At 41.5% G+C, this 17,968-nt stretch overlaps 1 long non-coding RNA gene across 3 annotated transcripts in view; it reads left to right on the top strand.

The window, feature by feature from the left end:
* The window catches only part of LOC103891686 (uncharacterized), a 252,316-nt gene extending 237,135 nt beyond the window's left edge, over nt 1–15,181 (top strand). Inside the window, exons 3-5 of one of the 3 annotated variants that reach the window (XR_010141580.1) lie at nt 9,585–9,896; nt 10,619–10,737; nt 13,749–15,181. This is a non-coding gene — a long non-coding RNA (uncharacterized LOC103891686). Of the gene's footprint in view, nt 1–9,584; nt 9,897–10,618; nt 10,738–12,976 lie in introns of all 3 variants that reach the window. The other 2 variants (XR_010141582.1, XR_010141581.1) reach the window with 2 other exon arrangements.
* The last annotated feature ends 2,787 nt before the right edge of the window (nt 15,182–17,968 follow it).

Genomic DNA, 17,968 nt, shown 5'->3' with positions numbered 1-17,968 from the left:
CAAGGAATGGTGCAGCTGCTTGCTTTCTCAGCCAGGAAGCTGGTAGCCTGGGGTAAATTCTCAGCTCTGCTTACCAGCTGCCTGGAAATAAATTCGGTGCCCTTGAGGGGGTACAGTGGGAGTGAGACCCGCCTTTTGGACTGTGGGCTACATGGGAGCTGAGTAAGGCCTATGGCTACCAGCTTTCTCCCACTTCCCTGGCAACCTATGTGAGGTAGCGGAGGCAGCCATAATCCCCCGGGAACATAACTCCATTGCCTGGGAACCACACTCCCATCCTCCACAGAAGCCACAGCAAGCCCTGCCCAAGGAGAGTCTGAGCTCAGACACGCCTAAGCATACGCCCGTTTGATGGTCTTTCTCTACCCACCCTGGTAGCCAAAGACAAAAGACATAATTTCTTGGAAGCACTATCCCCGCCCCCACCCCTCACCCCCACCCCCACTCCCACCCCCCACCGCCTGATCTTCCCTCTACTACTGCAACTGATGCCTCTTGAAAGCACCGCCTTCTGACTGGAGGCTAACCAACACTAAACCGGTGCACTTAACAAACATAAAACTGAGAAACTGAGAACTCTCGCAGAGTCCTCACTTCACTCCCCTACTACCACCGGAGTAGGTGCTAGTATCCACAGTTGAGAGACCTGAAGATGGTTCACATCACAGGACTCTTTGCAGACACTCACTAGTACCAGCCCAGAGCCGGGTAGCTCTGCTGGGTGGCTAGTTACAGAAGAGAAATAACAACCACTGCAGTTCAGCCATCAGGAAGTCCCATCTTTACGGGAAGGGGAGAGCACTGCATCAAGGGAGCCCCCCACAGGACATAAAAAACTGAACAGCAGCCCTTGAGTTCCAGATCTTCCCTCTGACATAGTCTACCCAAATGAGAAGGAACCAGAAAAACAATTCTGGTAACATGACAAAACAAGATTCTTTAAAACCCCTAAAAGATCACACTAGCTCACCAGCAATAGATCCAAACCAAGATGAAATCTCTGAATTGCCAGAAAAAAAATTCAGAAGGTCGACTATTGAGCCATTTGAGGACACACCAGAGAAAGGTAAAGCCCAAATTAAAAAAAAAAAAAAAAGATAAAGGATACAAATGGAAAAATCTCCAGTGAAGTAAATAGCATTTACTTCTATTCACAACGTCTGGAAATGAAGGACACACTTAGAGAATCACAAAATGCACTGGAAAGACTCTGCAATGTAATTGAACAAATAGAAGGAAGAACTTAACCCAATCTGACAAAGACAAAGAAAATAGAATTTAAAACAATGAAAAAAGCATCCAAGAACTTTGGGATTATGTTAAATGATCAAACTTAAACAGTAATTGGTGTTCCCAAAGAAAAAGAGAAATCTGAAAGTTTGGAAAACATATTTGAAGGAATAATTGACCAAGATGAGCATAAAATCAAGAACTCTACCCCTTTTACAAGAGCTGAAAAAAAAATACTTAGGAATATACTTAACCAAGGAGGTCAAAGACCTCTACAAAACTACAAAACACTGCTGAAAGAAATCATAGATGACAAACAAATGGAAACACATCCCATGCTCATGGATGGATAGAATCATTATGGCAAAAATGACCATACTGCCAAAAGCTATCTACAAATTCAAGCAATTCTCTTCAAAATACCACCGCCATTCCTCACAGAACTTGTAAAAACAATCCTAAAATTCATATGGAACCAAAAAAGAGCCAGCATAGCCAAAGCAAGACTAAGCACAAAGAACAAATCTGGAGGCACTACATTACCCTACTTCAAATTATACTATAAGGTCATAGTCACCAAAATAGCATGGCACTGGTATAAAAATAAGCACATAGACCAATGGAACAGAATAGTGAACCCAGAAATAAACCCAAATACTTACAGCCAACTGATGTTTGACAAGGCAAACAAAAACATAAAGTGGGAAAAGGACACTTTTCAACAAATGGTGCTGGGATAATTGGCTAGCCTCATGTAGGACAATGAAACTGGATCCTCATCTCTCACCTTACACAAAAATCGACTCAAGATAGATCAAGGACTTAAATCTAAGACCTGAAACCATAAAAATTCTGGAAGATAACATCGGAAAAACCTTTCTAGACATTGGCTTAGGCAAAGACTTCATGGCCAAGAACCCAGAAACAAATGAAACAAAAACAAATAGATGGGACTTAACTAAACTAAGAAGTTTCTGCACAGTAATAGAAATAATCGCAGAATAAACAGACAACCCACAGAAAGGAAGAAAATCTTCACAATCTATACATCTGACAAAGCACTAATATCCAGAATCTACAACAAACTCAAACAAATCAACAAGAAACAACAACAACAGTCCCATCAAAAAAGTGGGCTTAGACATGAATAGACAATTCTCAAAAGAAGGTATACAAATGGTTAGTGAACATATGAAAAAAATGCCCAGCATCACTAATTATCAGGGAAATGCAAATCAAAACCACATCCAATACCACCTTACTCCTGCAAGAATGGCCATGATAAAAAATAATAATAATAATAGATGTTGGAGTGGATGTGGTGAAAAGAGAACATTTTTACACTGTTGGTTGGAATGTAAACTAGTCCAACCACTATGGAAGACAGTGTGGAGATTTCTTAAAGAACTATAAGTAAATCTACCATTTGATCCAGCAATCTCACTATGGGGTATCTACCCAGAGGAAAAGTAGTCATTATATGAAAAGGATACTTGCACATGCATGTTTGTAGCAGCACAATTTGTAATTGCAAAAATATGGAACCATCTGAAATGCCCATCAATCAACAAGTGGATAAAGAAAATTTTATATATATATAAATTATACATATAATTATATTTATATTTTATATGTATAAATAATATATAAACATATATAATTATATTTATATTTTATATGTATAAATCATATATATATATGGATATATACACACACACCATGGAATACTACTCAACCATAAAAAAGAATAAAATAATGGCATTTGCAGCAAACTGGATGGAATGGCAGACCATTATTCTAAGTGAAATAACTCAGGAATGGAAAATCAAACATCATATATTCGCACTCATAAATGGGAGCTAAGCTATGAGAACCCAAAGGCATAAGAATGATACAGTGGACTTTGGGGACTAGGGGAGAAGGGTAGGATGGGGGTGAAGGATGAAAGACTACACATTGAATATAGTGTATACTGCTCAGGTGATGTGTGCACCAAAATCTCAGACATCACCGCTAACGAACTTATTCAGGTAACAAAACACCACCTGTTCCCCAAAAACCTATTGAAATAAAAAAAAATAGATTCCCACAGTTGTTTTGTAGATTTGGCTGTGAAACAATGAATATATGTAATTATAAAATAAGATTACATCAAAATGAATATTAAAAATTTCCTAAAAATAGAAAGCAAAATGAAACAAAAAAAGTGTAGCTCCGTATTGAGTTGTTGGATTAACCACATAAACAGGAATTCTTTCAGGTTACTTTAAAGCAGGGTAATTTAACAAGTTGTATACTTTAGTGAAATATATCTTAAGATCAAATAACTGCAAACCAACTCTCCCCCCAAAAACCTAAAAAATGTTTTCACTGGTTATATCATTAGTAATAATTTTGTATTGTTATTTTGAAACTGGTTTTCAGTGCAGCAAGACAAAACTATAAGTAATGCTATTATCATTACATTAGGAATTAAGATTTTCATAATAAAAAGGGATATAACCATAAAATCAGGGAAGTTAACCTGAAATTTTGTATTTGTAAATTTGAACTTGAAATTATTGGTGTAAACTCATGATATATATGTTAAAAATATGCATTTCTTAGCTCTATTCACTAAGACATCCTAGACACAATGACCAATGATTATTCAGTAGCAATGAATACCATTAATGCACAGATGATTCTGGTCTTTCAATACCATTTCCCACTAAATCAAGACAAAGGTTATTGGAAAATGGTTGAATCCAGTACTGGAAGAAGAAATGTACAAGATAAACTGGGAATATTTTGTGATAACAGAAAGCTACTAATGACTACTGGGGTCATGGTCATGTCTAAAGAAATCAGGAGACAGCATGAAATGCATCCCAACAGTGAAAGATGAGACAAACTGAGAATGGCAAGAATAACAACTGTGATAAATTAAAACTATCAAGTATTTTTAAAATCCCATGAGTTCACAATTACACTTCAAAAGCAAACAAACAAAATCTTTAGGGAACCTTTGTAACATACTTTGAGGACCCAATCAAACTGGTTAAAAAAAGGGATGGAGGTTAAAATTGTATCCTATATTTTCTGTATGAATTTTAGCTCAAATGCAATAAAATGGTAGGTAAGAAAAATTTTTCTCTTCATACAGTTATCTAAGTTAATAAAAGAAGAAAGGATGAAAGAATTAGCATATCACTATTTTGAAAACCCTTAATAAATTACTAGACAAAGGCAGTAGTCATCAATGGCTGATAACGATCATAAAAAGATATAAAACTAGACATTGTTCTCCTCCCAGTGAAAGTACACAAAACACTTAGGAAGCAATTCTGCCAAGAAATTAAACTTGAATCGTATCAATCCTCTAGGCTTAATAACAGTTAACTGAAAATAAAGAGAGGAAGATGCAAAATGACTTTACAGAGTTGCAATCTGCAAAAATGCAGACTGTAAGAAACTACAGGAATGCTTATCAAACTTTAACATGAACATAAATTTCCCAAGGATCTTGTAAAATTAGAGATTCTGATTTAGTAATGTAGGGTGGTGCTTGAAATTCTTTATCTGTAACAATCTCTCAGTAGTTGTCGATACTGCTGGTCCATGAACCACACTTTGAGTAGCAAGCCTCAACAAAGTAAAATTAAGGCAAGGAAAACAAAGAGAAGTGTTCTATAAACTAAAAGTGACTCTAGAGACATAATAATCAAGTGTAATGTGTACATTTTTTTCCGTAGATTCATTGAACTAAGCGTGAAAAATTATGAGAAAGTGATAACTTGGTATTTGAAAATATTCTTATCTTTTTGAGATACACACACAATTTATGGTAGGATTGAATATGATTATTAGAACTGGGTTCAAAATCATCCAGTGTATATTGGGGAACAGAGGAGAGAAAATATTGGAGAAGTGACAGGGGTTATTGAGCTCATCACGTTATTTTTCTCTACTTTTTTATGTTTCAAACTTTCCAAAAGAAAAACTGTTTCAACTGGCTCTGCAAAATCATTTGGCATATTTTAGTAAGATTTCAATTGACTTTTTACGTTTCTCCTTACAGTCTTTACCAATTTTCTGTGTATGTGAAGAGATTGTTTTTCTTGGAAAGTCTGTAGCTTTCATTATGTTTTCAAAGATTATTGAACAAACAGGAATACAACTCATAATACTTATATTCAAGAAATGACCTCCTTGGAAAACCGACAAATTGAATAAAATCATAAATATGGTAATTTTATTAAAATACGTTTCTTGCTACCCAGTGAACATCTTACACAGATCACCTAGAGAGTGTAATATCTTAATAGAACAGCACCCTCTGCTGTCTTGACAAGAAATATCACCACAAATGGGGAGGCATAATTACATTTTCGATTTTTCCAGTTACCAATTATGGCAAATTAAAATCAAGGTATGACAGCATAGTCAACTTTTCATTTAAACCCAGTATCATGGGGATTATGGGGATAAAATATACATGTTCTTTGTGCCTACATCTTATTTTTCTCTTCCGATTTTTCTCTCCCCTGAGGCCTTTGTGTGGGATCAATACAGTTCCTATGATTCTGTAACCCGATTAAAAACACTCTCAAAAATAATTACTCAACCTGGGCAACATAAGGAGACCCTGTCTCTGCAAAGAATTAAAAAGTCAGCCAGGAGTGGTGGCTTGCGTCTGTGGTCCCAGCTACTCAGGAGACTGAGGTGGGAGGATCACTTGAGGTTGGGAGGTTGAGGCTGCAGGGAGCCGTGATCATGACACAACACTTCAGCCTGGGCAACAGAACAAGGCTCTGTATTAAAAAACAAATTGCTTCCCTCAAAAAAAATTTTATATGGAAAGCATAATTTTAAAAAAGATTACGTGATAGACCCCTGAATTTTAGTCCCACTTCTTTTTTCTATTTATTTCTAATTCACCCCTACAATCTTAATAAATATTTATTAATGTCTGCAGTCTACTTGAGCCTCTAAAGAATATACATAATCTGAAGGGATAGGACTTAGATATTTCCCAACAATTTAGTAGTGATAAAAACTATTTTTCTAAAATGATCTTTCTGGAGAATCCAATATATAAACTAGATTAAGGTTGCTCTAGTTCATGAGGTGGAAAACCACAGGACACAGAGCAAATTCAGTCCACCACCAGTTTTGGTAAAAAGAAAAAGTTTATTCATACACAACCGCTACTGTTCATTGACAACTGAAACTATAAGATAAATGAAACGATGGTTTTTAAGACATTGAGCATTAGGCAAAGGAGAATGGAGAGACTAGAAACAAACTAAGGGAGCCCTAAGACACCCCCAGCTCACTTCCCTGAGAGAGTTTTCAGGTCAAAGTTTAGGGGCAGAAAATGAGGTGAAGTGCATTGGATGCCCTGAGTTGAGGGAATAGAGCTGAGAGATCCTGGAAACATGGGCATTTAGAGTTTATGGGAAAGAGTGCCGAAGCAGAGAGCACTACACAGAGAGAGGATCTGAGAGATCTTTGAGTATTCAAAACTCTTTGTGCATGTTTGTGAAGATTTTGCCTAAAGTAAGAACAAAAAAAGTCTGAAAAGATTAGAGTGAATAGTGTCGGGCAATCACACAAGGCTGAGAACAGTGTCTTTACCAACCAACTAGCTAGAAAAACTCTTAATTCATGGAGCTTTGGGGAAACTGCTCAATAGAGGGGAAGCATGAGCTCTAGACAGAGCAGTGCTCCGGATCTCCACATAAAAGCAAGACCTGAGAAAAAACCAACTACTTCCAAGAAACTTAACTGGGTGCCAGGATGATATTTTTCACATTTAAGCAAGTCACTCGTAGAAAACCCACAAAGAGGTCATAGGAGAAATTAGAAATTATTTTTATCTGAGTCATAATGAAAATGAAATGTTTAAATTTTGGTGATAGGCATAGCTAAAGCAGTTCTTATAAGAAAACTTATAGCTTTAAATGTTTATATTACAGTGGAGTAAAGACATGAAATAAATTATCTAATTATTCCTTTTATAAAACTAGAAAAATATGCTGCAATTAAAGTAGAAGAAAGGAAATAAAGATCAGAGCAAAATTAATGGTATACAAAGCTGAAAAAAATGAGAAAATAAAGCCAAAAGTTGTTTTTTGTAAACATTAATACAATTTTTAAATATCTAGCAAGACAGATCAAGAAAACATGAAAAAATGCAAATTAGCAATATCAAAAATAAAAAGGGACTATCACAACTGATCCTAATAGATATCAAAAGCATAAGAAAAGATTGTGAACAACTTTGTCAACAAATTTGTGAAGTTAAATTCCTTAAAAATTAAAATATAATGAATATGATACAAGATCGAGTAGAGAATCCTCGAATAGACAAGATCGAATAGACAATCGAATAACCCTCTACCTACCAAAGAAAATTAATTTGTTATCAAAACTTGCCCCACAAAGAAAATTCTAGGCTCAGATGGGGTTTCACTGGTGAATTCTATTAAATATGAAGAAAGAAAGTAAATCCTATGTAAACTCTTTCAGGAAGAAGGAATAAGGAACACTTTCTAATTCATTGATGAAGGCAGTATAATCCTGACATTAGAACCTGAAAATGATACTCCAAGAAAATACCGCTAATAAACATGTTGGTAAAAATTCTTAACAAGTCTAGACAAAATCTAGACTACTCAGGCTCTCTGCACACGATAAAAACGGCCAACAGGCCCCCCTCCTAACTGGCATGAGCAACTGCTGCTTCTCTACTAAATATAGATCTAGCCCTCTCTGTTCCTCCCCAGTTCTAGAAAAAGGTAATGACATCCAATCCTATTACCCCTGCTTCCTGACAGCACCCGGACCAGATCAGACTCATACATTCCTCAGTCTCCCCAACCCGAAAATCACAAAGCACAAGTACAAATTTCATGCACATTTCCTCCTGACAAGCTGACTGAGCGGTCCTATGGTTTCTCCAGTAGTACAATCTTCCCTGATACAAGTACCAGGAAAATAAACTTTGCCTCATGACAGTTGTGTTCCTGGTGGTTTTTGACTAAAGATCTTTGATTGATGGTTTCATGTTCTCTGTCTTTATCTTCCTCACAACATTTCTGGGGAAGCAGCATGGGACTACAAAACTTATTTGATGCCAGTATAAGTTAGGTTTGTTCAAATTCACATAGATACCAAATTCACAGTTAAGAGTCAAAATCTCTCAATCTCTAGCTGTTTCTTCAAGATGGAGCAGTCCACAAAGGCTGCATCCCAGAGTAAGAAGAAGTAGAGATAATTGCAACTGAGGCCAGCAGACTCAGAATGGAGTGGGGACCATGAAAATCCTGCAGGAAAGGGTTGTGCGAGGGGGCAGAAACAGGCCAGGCTGTGAAAAACAGGCCACGAGTGGGGCAGGCACTCATCTTGTAGGTCAGAGAGGCAACTGATTCTGCAGGGAGGTGGATGAGTTGAATGAGGTGGATGTCTGGGAGGAAGAAGCAGTGGACAAGGCTCAAGGTCCTAGAAACTCTGACAGTGACTATAGGGGTGGTGTGAAGGTGCTCAGAGATGCTATATGACAACCATTTAGTAGAGTTTGTTTGTTGTACCTGTTAGGAGCTTAGCATTGTGACTATTAGCATTTAGATGACCATTGCTCAGCATTTTAATAATTACAGCACCAGAAGTCAATATTTTCTGGAGAGAAATTGGTACTTGCCTCTTGAAATGCAAAGTTCACATTTCCCTGGTGGAGGCTCTTAGGTCAGAGGTGTTAACAGGATGGAGAAGAGTTCTGTGGTCTCAGGCTTGTTGGGTGGGGTGGGCTGCCCTGGCCTGAGGACAGCAGGAGGTCCAGGTCGGTATATGCTGAATGGATCTAGGCGGGAAGGAAGGATGGGGTGGTCTTGAGAAAGTTCATTTTACCCTTGGCCATCAGAGAGCAGGGCTCCTCTCCTTACCCCTGGCTGGTGGGGAGCATTCTCCAGATTTTCAAGAGTCCCCACAGAATGGCTGTGGGACTCAGAAGCCTGGGAGGCATCCCCATCTTCCAGACGGAGTTACAAATGCTGAGCCAGTCATGGCTTCTCAATTGGACCAGAATTCCTTCCATGTGTATGTTATTCAGATCCCCATGTCAGGAATAAGGAAACTGAGGCTCAGCCAAATGAGGTGACTACGAAGTGAACACTTAGTAAAGAGCAGAGCCTCTCGTTAGGCAGGTGAGGTCACTTATGAAAGTCACTGAGCTCAGGAGACAGTAGACCCTTGCTTGGCCCCTACGTCTGCCAAGCAGATGCTGATCTTGTGGTTCCCATTGCCTCTCTGGTTTGGAGCCTTGAATCACCACCTTTGTCTCAAATTTAATCACCCCATTTTCCTTCCCTCAGCAGGATTCCTTCAGCATTAGGCAGAACAAAGATCTCTGGGGCCAGCATGGAACCCCAAAGCCAGACTAGAGTATTCACATCCTGAACTTACAGCATGGGATCCAAGACACCTCTTTGCCCAGAGGACAGGAATGTAATCCTGTGTTTTCATCAATGACCAGTAAATAGCCCAAAGACTCAGCAACATGGGCAGAGCTGGAGCCTGAAGCCCACAGCCCAGTGCCCAAAGCCTGAATGAGGAAACTGCAAGGAGAAGACAAGATTTAGGGGCTCAGTTAAGCTTGTAGCACTACGGACCTGCAGATCACCAAGGTAAGGCCCAGAAATATAACGTCAGTTCCTGGAACCCAAATGCCAGATGCCAAGTGAGGGCCCAGAGCCAGAGGCCCAGGCCTCAAGCAGAGCCCATGACCCCTAGTTCAGGATCCAACACACAGAGCCTGAAGCTGCCTCTTCTCCGGAAAACTGAGATCACTGCCCAAGCACAGTACAGGGTCAATCCCACCCACTGGAACCAAGACCCAGGGCCTAGACTGCAGAGTCGAGGGCCACAAGCTCAGTGACCAGAGCAGAGGGAGCAGATTTAGAATCCTAATTCTCTTTTCTGAGCTCAAATACCCAATCACTGAGGGTGTGACCACTGCCCAGAGCCTGCAGCTGAGAGCCCAGGACCCTGAGATCCAGAGACCAGAACCCTGTACCTGGGAGGAGTGCCCTAAAGAAGTGACAACTGGGAACTGCACGGGATTCTCATGTTGATTCTCAGTGCCAGAGAGGATGCATGCTTTTGATCCACCTGCAGATCATCACAAAAGCCAGGCTCTTTCCCTTCCCTGAGCATTTCTACATGGTGTTCCCCAGGTATCATGTTAGATGTCATGTCCAGTCCTCAAAAAGGCCTCCTAGATCTTTGGGCCCATCCCCTTGGCCCAAATGCAGTTCTTATGACTGCCAGCAGAGGGCAGAACTGTTACATGCTTTTCCTACTGGTTGTTGAAGGGGCTGCCACTCAGGGGCTTCTGCTTATCCTACAGGGTCCCTGAGGATTCAGCATTTCCCATGCCTCATGTTGGCTCCAAGAGGCCATTCGGAGAGGCTTTTTTCATCATTCCATCTCTGTGAAGAGGAAAGTCTTGTTGGAGAGGTATTTCTGGTTAGTCTAACCACCTTTCTCCAGGCTTCTGAGTATCTGCAGCTTCCTATATTGCAGGGCAGCGCTTTTTCCTGCTCAGATCTTAGGGAAGACTTTTTTTTTTTTTTTTCAGGCTAAGGGAACACTCACTCAAATGCTATCTCACACGATGCTCACAGCAAACATTCTGTTGGCCAGTGCTGTCCACATGCCAGTTTCATAGGTGTGAGAGCTGAGGCCCAGCAAGTTGTGGTCAGTGGGAAGTAACTGCTCTGTGAAGGGCAGAGCACACATGTGGCATGCAGTGGCATCTGGTCTATGCACATCCGCTGTCTTCCCCTCTTCCTGCTATCAGACCAGCGTCTGGTACGCTGGAAAAATATGTGGGAGGTTTCAGGTAAATTAGTGACTACATCAGCCTCATCTGGACTAGGAGCCAGTTATTTGGGGTCTCAAATGCATTTCTTGCTGGAGGAGGATTGCAAACCATCCCCTGGATGGAGCCTCCCAGGACACAGGTGCTGAGGATCGTCGATCATGTCCTGCCATGGTTTCATCCAACCTCCCCATCTTTATATTCTTGTTCAGCAGCACCCTAACATGGTGTCCAGTGCTGCTCCTTCATCCTGTTTCTTATAAGAGGATGAGGAGGGTTCAGGGATGCCAGTTCTCTTCCTATTGCCTCTTGGCAAGGAAGAACCCCAAAGCTGCCCTCGGGCCAGACAGGGGCTTTATAGGCCTGAACCTCAGAAGTTATAGATCATCTTCATCTTATACATCTATGCACATCCACATACTTCCCCAATACCAGTGCATATACACACATACATACACAACCACCTGCGAACACTTGGACATGCTTCACACAGACAGGAATACACAGGGCAAGCACAGACATGCAAGAATCATAGAGACATAAATAGACCTACCCCTGATGCATAAAGAAGCACAAGTATGGACCACTCTGTGACACTTGGTGAAGGCAAAGCATATCTGTATTTCCACTACTCCCATTGGAATTAACTTCTACTAAGTTGGGCCGGGTAGAGGTCAGTCTCACCAATTTGTGCATGTTTTTTCTTTGAGACAGAATCTCGCTCTGTCGCCCAGGCTGGAGTGCAGTGGGTGATCTTTGCTCACTGCAACTTCTGCCTCCCGGGGTTTTAAGCGATTCTCCTTCCTCAGCCTCCCTAGTAACTGGGACTACAGACACCCGCCACCATGCCCAGCTAATTATTTTGTATTTTTAGTAGAGATGGGGTTTTGTCATGTTGGCCAGGCTGGTCTCGAACTCCTGACCTAAATGATCCACTCGCCTCAGCCTCCCAAAGTGCTGGGATTACAGGTGTTAGCCACCATGCCTGGCTGTTTATTTTCATAGGTAAATGGTTGCTGAAAGAAAACTAACTTCCATGGACTCTAGTCTCTTTATTGGCTATTTAGTAGCTAGACACAGCTTTCCCTCAGAGCTCAAAAATATGTGTGTGATTTACAAGTTCTCAGAAAAGCCATCAAGTGTGGTCTCATTCACTGTTGTGGATGCTCCCTGTATCGATTAAGGTCCTAAAGAGAAACAGACAAATAATTGTGTATATGTGTGAAGTGGCTCAGGTGCCAGTGAGGGCTGGCAAGTCTACAGTCTGTATGGCTGGTGGGCTGGAAATTCAGGTCACAGTTGCTACTGCAGCCTTGAGGCAGAGTTTCTCCTTCTACAGGAAACCTATTTTTCCTCTTCAAGCCTCAACTGTTAGATGGGGTCTAACCGCATGATGGAGGGTCATCTCCTTTACCTAAGATCAACTAATTGTGGATGCTAACCATATCTACAAAGTACCTTCACAGCAGCACCTAGGTCAGTGTTGGATTCAATAGCTGGATAGTGTAGCTAGACCAAGTTGATGTGAAAAATTAATCATCACATTCCCTGATTGTGGGATACACAAAGATTGACCCTCTAGGTGTTTCTGCCCAAATAGAAAACTACTAGCCACATGTGAACACTTGAAATAGGCTTACTCCAAATCAAGATGTGCTCTGCATGCAAATGTGCATTGGATTTTAAAGATTTCATGAGGAACAAATGGCTGTACCAAATCAGGTGAATAATGCGTTTACATGATTACATGTTGAAATGATAATATTTTGAATATGCTGGGTTAAATTTTATTTAAATTAATTTTACATATTTTTACCCTTTTAATGTGGCTGCTAGAAAATTTAAAATCAGAGGTGTTTCTAACTCCATATTTCTATTGGACAGCAATGCTCTAAAACCCATTTTCCCTGGGCATCACTGGTAGACTCACTGCCCAGGTCATTCGGCCTCTCGAGGGCTACGGTTCCACAACCTAGTGATGAGGATGGGAGCAAGCCTCCTCACTGAGGGCCATGACTGCAGCGCCCGAGGCTCACCCTGCACCACAGGATGCCCTGAGAGAGCAAGGTGGGCTGTGTTGTGACCTCCTTCCTTATCCCATTTTTTGGGAGAGTTTTCCAGGTGTCCTCATTTTAAGCTGAAATTTCAACAGACTCATACATTGTTGGATATTCAGAACTTTTAGAATTTGAACCCAGTGTCATGGCCCGTATCAAACTGAAAAACCAGGCCTCAGGAGATGTTGCTCTGACTTCACAGAATACTGAAGACAAGGTTTATGGGCCTTTATCAGGGAGGCCTTGGGCTCCTGAAATGTTTTCAAAATTCCTCAGAGTGTGTTCATCTATGAATACCGTATTAGCAACTAATTAAATACAGGAAAGTGCATAGAAAGGCATTCCACTAAGGGGGGAATAGAGTATGTCTCTGCTCTGGGACTAGGATGGGGCAGCCCATCTAGAGAACTTCATGGGGCTTCATGTGGCTGACTCAGAGACATTCAGGGACTGAGCTCCAGGGGAGGCTGAGCAGGAGGACAGACCGGGCTGACACTGGAGGGTTGTGTGTATCAGCCTCTTGCTCAAATCATCTCTGAGGGTAAAGGGATCCCTGGGATGTTTATAAGAAGAAAAATGTCCTGGTGAATATTTCTCAGTTACAGGTGGGTCCTCAGCATCTGTCAAGAAACTGCGTGTCTGGTATTTGGTCCTCAGCTGAGAACTCCCTGCCACTGCCTTGGTCATGCCAGTAGGAACCTAGCCCACACCACAGTGACTCTCCTGAAGAGATTGTGGTGAATTCAAGAGAAAAGGCTGTGTTCTGTGTATGGGTTCCTGTGGGCCTAGGGATTCTAGAAATATGAAAGGTGTTCAGAATGTATCAGTAATAAAACAAGAAACTAAAAGTGACTGAAAGCTTAAGAATATAGAAAACTTTTCAAAACAGGTACTTAGACTACATCCAGTATGTGGATGTGGATGTCAATCATAAGTGTCGCATGTGACTCATAGGACAGGATGAAGCCATAAGTGAGTGATGTTGGCTGAACATATCGGAGCACATAGGAGAAAAACTCTGTGTCCTGTTCTCTGCTCCTCACCCTGGGGCAGGAGTGTGGGCCTGGAGAGGTGGAAGGACCATTTCCTTCATGTTCCATGGTGTGCTGTGGAGTCCCACCCTCTGGTCGTGATGGAGAAACCTGGTCAGTCCCACCTTCCCACGGACATCAATGGAAAAAATTATTTTAAGAATGCAATTAATATTGAAATATTAGACTTTGAAATCCATCATATTTACAAATCAAGGAGACATAGCTGAGAGTGAATTCGATGGATTCTGAAAAATCAATTCAGAACTCATCACACATTCATTACTTAAAAAAAAATCAGCAAATTTCCCTCCATGTCATAAAGTATGTCTAAGAACAACCTCACACTCACATGATCTTTAATGGTGAGAGAGAAAAAAACTGCTCCCTGTGATTGAAAACAAGACAAAGGTGTCAGCCGTTGCTGCCACTATTCTATTCAACATTAGTTAGAGAATCCAAAAAAAGTCACTATGCACATGACAAAAATAGCCAATAGGCCCGTCTTTTGGCTGGCATGAGCACCTGCTGCTTCTCTAGTAAATATAGATTTAGCCCTCTCTGTTCCTCCCCAGTTCTGGAAAAAAAGTTGACATCTGTTAAAGCAAACTAAAAATGGCCTGAGAAGGACTCCATACTTCTGTATTTGAGTACTTGTGGACAAACTGTAACCTAACTTGAGAGGTAGATGAGATTGAAAACCAAACTTAGGAGTATGCGCCTGTAACAATAGCTGAGTCTTGGCCAATCGCAGCAGCCATACTTCAACCACTCATACGCAGCTGAGTATTCAAACTCTGTTCATATAAGGCAAACGCCAACCTGTAACCAGTCCAGCTGTTTCTGTACCTTAATTCTGACTTCTGTACAACACTTCCTTTTTGTGTCCTTAAATTTGTTCTGACCATGAGGCATCCCCAGAATCTCTGAATCTGCTGTGATTCTGGGGGCTGCTCCATTCTTGAATCATTCATTGCTCAATTAAACTCCTTTGAATTTAATTCAGCTGAAATTTTTCTTTACCACATCCAGTAGTATTACCCCTACTTTCTGACAGCACCCACACCAGATCAGACTCCCACTTTCTTCTTTTTTTTCCTCTTAGAATAACCCTTGTTTGAAAGTCTACTTTTTTTTTTTTTTTTTCACTATTATTTAATTTTATTTTAAGTTCCAGGATACATAGGCAGGACGTGCAGGTTTGTTGCATATGTAAATGTGTGCCATGGTGGTTTGCCGCACCTATCAACTCTTCACCTAGATATTAAGCACCACATGCATTAGCTATTTATCCTGATGTTCTCCCTCTTCCCACCCCCTTGACAGACCCCAGTGTGTGTTGTTCCCCTTCCTGTGTCCATGTGTTCTTGTTGTTCAGCTCCCACTTATAAGTGAGAACATGTGGTGTTTGGTTTTCTGTTCCTGTGTTAGTTTGCTGTGGATAATGGCTTTCAGCTCCATTCATGTCCCTGCAAAGGACATGATCTTGTTCCTTTTTAGAGCTGACCCTAGCCCTAACCCTAACCTTATTTGTCGTAGCCTGTGTTTCCCTATTGATGACATGGGGATCTGAATAACACACACAGAAGGAATTCCGGTCCAATTGAGAAGCTATGACTGGTTCAGCATTTGCAACAGTGTCTGGAAGATGGAGACTCCTCCCGGGCTTCTGAGTCCCAGAGCCATCTAGTGAGGACTCCTGAAAACAATCTGGAGTCCTCCAGAAAACAATCTGGAGAATGCTCCCCACCAACCAGGGGCAAAGAGAGGAGTCCTGCTCTCTGATGGCCAAGGGTAGCAATAAACTTTCTCAACCCCATCCTTCCCTCCCATCTTGACCCATTCAGCACATACTGACCTGGCCCTCCTGCTATCCTCAGGCCAGGGCAACCCACCCCTCCCAACAGGCCTAAGAGCACAAAACTCTTTTCCATCTTGTTAGTACCTCTGACCCAAGATCCCCCACTAGGCAATTGTGAACTTTGCATTTCAAGAAGAAAGTACCAATTGCTTTCCAGAAAATGTTGACTTCTGGTACTGTAATTGTTAAAATGCTGAGCAATGGTCATCTAAATGCTCATAGTCACAATGCTAAGCTCCTAACAGGTACAACAAACAAACTTTGTGAAATGGTTGTCATTTAGCATCTCTGAGCACCTTCACGCCACCCCTATAGTCATTGTCAGGGCTTCTAAGACCTTGAGCCTTGCCCACTGCTTCTTCCTCCCAGACTTCCACCCCGTATAACTCATCCACCTCCCTGCAGAATCAGTTGCCTCTCTGACCTATAAGATGACTACCTGCTCCTCCCATGGCCTGTTTTTCACAGCCTGGCCTGTTTCTGCTCCCCTCCCACAACCCTTTCCTGCAGGATTTTCATGGTCCCCACTCCATTCTGAGCCTGCTGGTCTCAGTTGCCATTATCTCTACTTCCTTTTACTCTGGGATGCAGCCTTCGTGGACTGGCCCATCTTGAAGAAACAGCTGGAGACTGAGAGGTGTTGATTCATAACTGTGAATTTGGTATCTATGTGAATTTGAACAAACCACTTGTGCTGGCATAAAATAGGTTTTCCAGCTCCAAGCTTCTTCCCCAGAAATGTTGTGAGGAAGATGAAGACAGTGAAAATGGGACCATCAATCAAATACCTTCAGTTGAAAACCACCAGGAACACACCTGTCCTGAAGCAAAGTTTATTTTCCTGGTACTTGCATCAAGGCAGACTGTACCACAGGAGGTACCACAGGAGGAACCACGGGACCACACAGTCATAGTTAGGAGGGAATTTGTATGGAATCTGGGCTTCTGCTTTGTGATTTTGGTTGTGGGGGGCACTCAAGAAAGTGTGAGTCTGATCTGGTCTGGGTGCTGTCAGGAAGCAGGGGTGATAGGATTGAATGTCATTTCTTTTTTCTAGAACCGGGAGGAAAAAAGAGGGCTAAAGCTATAATTAGTAGAGAAGCAGCAGTTGCTCATGGTTTTCTGATGTTCACCATTAGTTCCTGCTTTTCAAATACATTACTCTGTTTGTTTGCCTCCACTGGAATGAAATTTTTCTAGTAAGCTGTTTGCTGGGTCTGCAGAGCATTAGGTGTAACTTTCCAGAGAAGACAAAGGATAACTTTGGCCTTCTTCCGTTGATTCCAATACTTGTTCATTAATTCCATCCACAAATATGCATGGAGCACTGTGAAACTCATCATGGCCAGGCCCAACCGAGGCCACTGGAGCCACTAGAGTGAGAGAACTATGGTCACAAGACAGGGGTCTGCCCACATAGGACAAATGGAATGAGCAGCTTTCCAGACTGAGTAAACAGTGTGCATAATATATTAGAGTCCTTGTTAGGCTCCAGATAAAGAAGTTGAAGAAATGAAAGAAAGAGCCAAGGATATGAGGGAAGATATGAGAGTTCTTGATTGCTTTGGGCCTGCCCACCCACCCTCAGCAGACATGGTTTGCCTTGGTCACCCAGTGCAAGTTTGGTTCTGAGTGAAAACCAGAAGCATCATTTTCATGGTGTGGTGTGGGCCTACTGGCCAGGGTGGCCCTAGGTACCTCTGCATCAGACTGGGCCACTATGGAGAAGCTTCATTCTGCTGGGGATTGTACTCTTGTCCAACCATGAGACACTAGACGATTTCATGGCAGAAGCTCCTGATGATGTGAGAGCAAATCTCACTGTCCCCGTATAGCAATGGGAAATGGAAGAGTATATTTTGACAGTCCAGGTATTCCTAGTTCTCTTGTTTGTAGGCAAAATTGTTGTCATTCAAAGAAAGGCTTC

This window comes from Pongo abelii, chromosome 8 (genome assembly GCF_028885655.2).
Source record: "Pongo abelii isolate AG06213 chromosome 8, NHGRI_mPonAbe1-v2.0_pri, whole genome shotgun sequence".
NCBI classification, from domain to species: domain Eukaryota; kingdom Metazoa; phylum Chordata; class Mammalia; order Primates; family Hominidae; genus Pongo; species Pongo abelii.
Note: the sequence above shows the minus strand (reverse complement) of the source record. Positions and strands in the feature narration are given on the sequence as shown.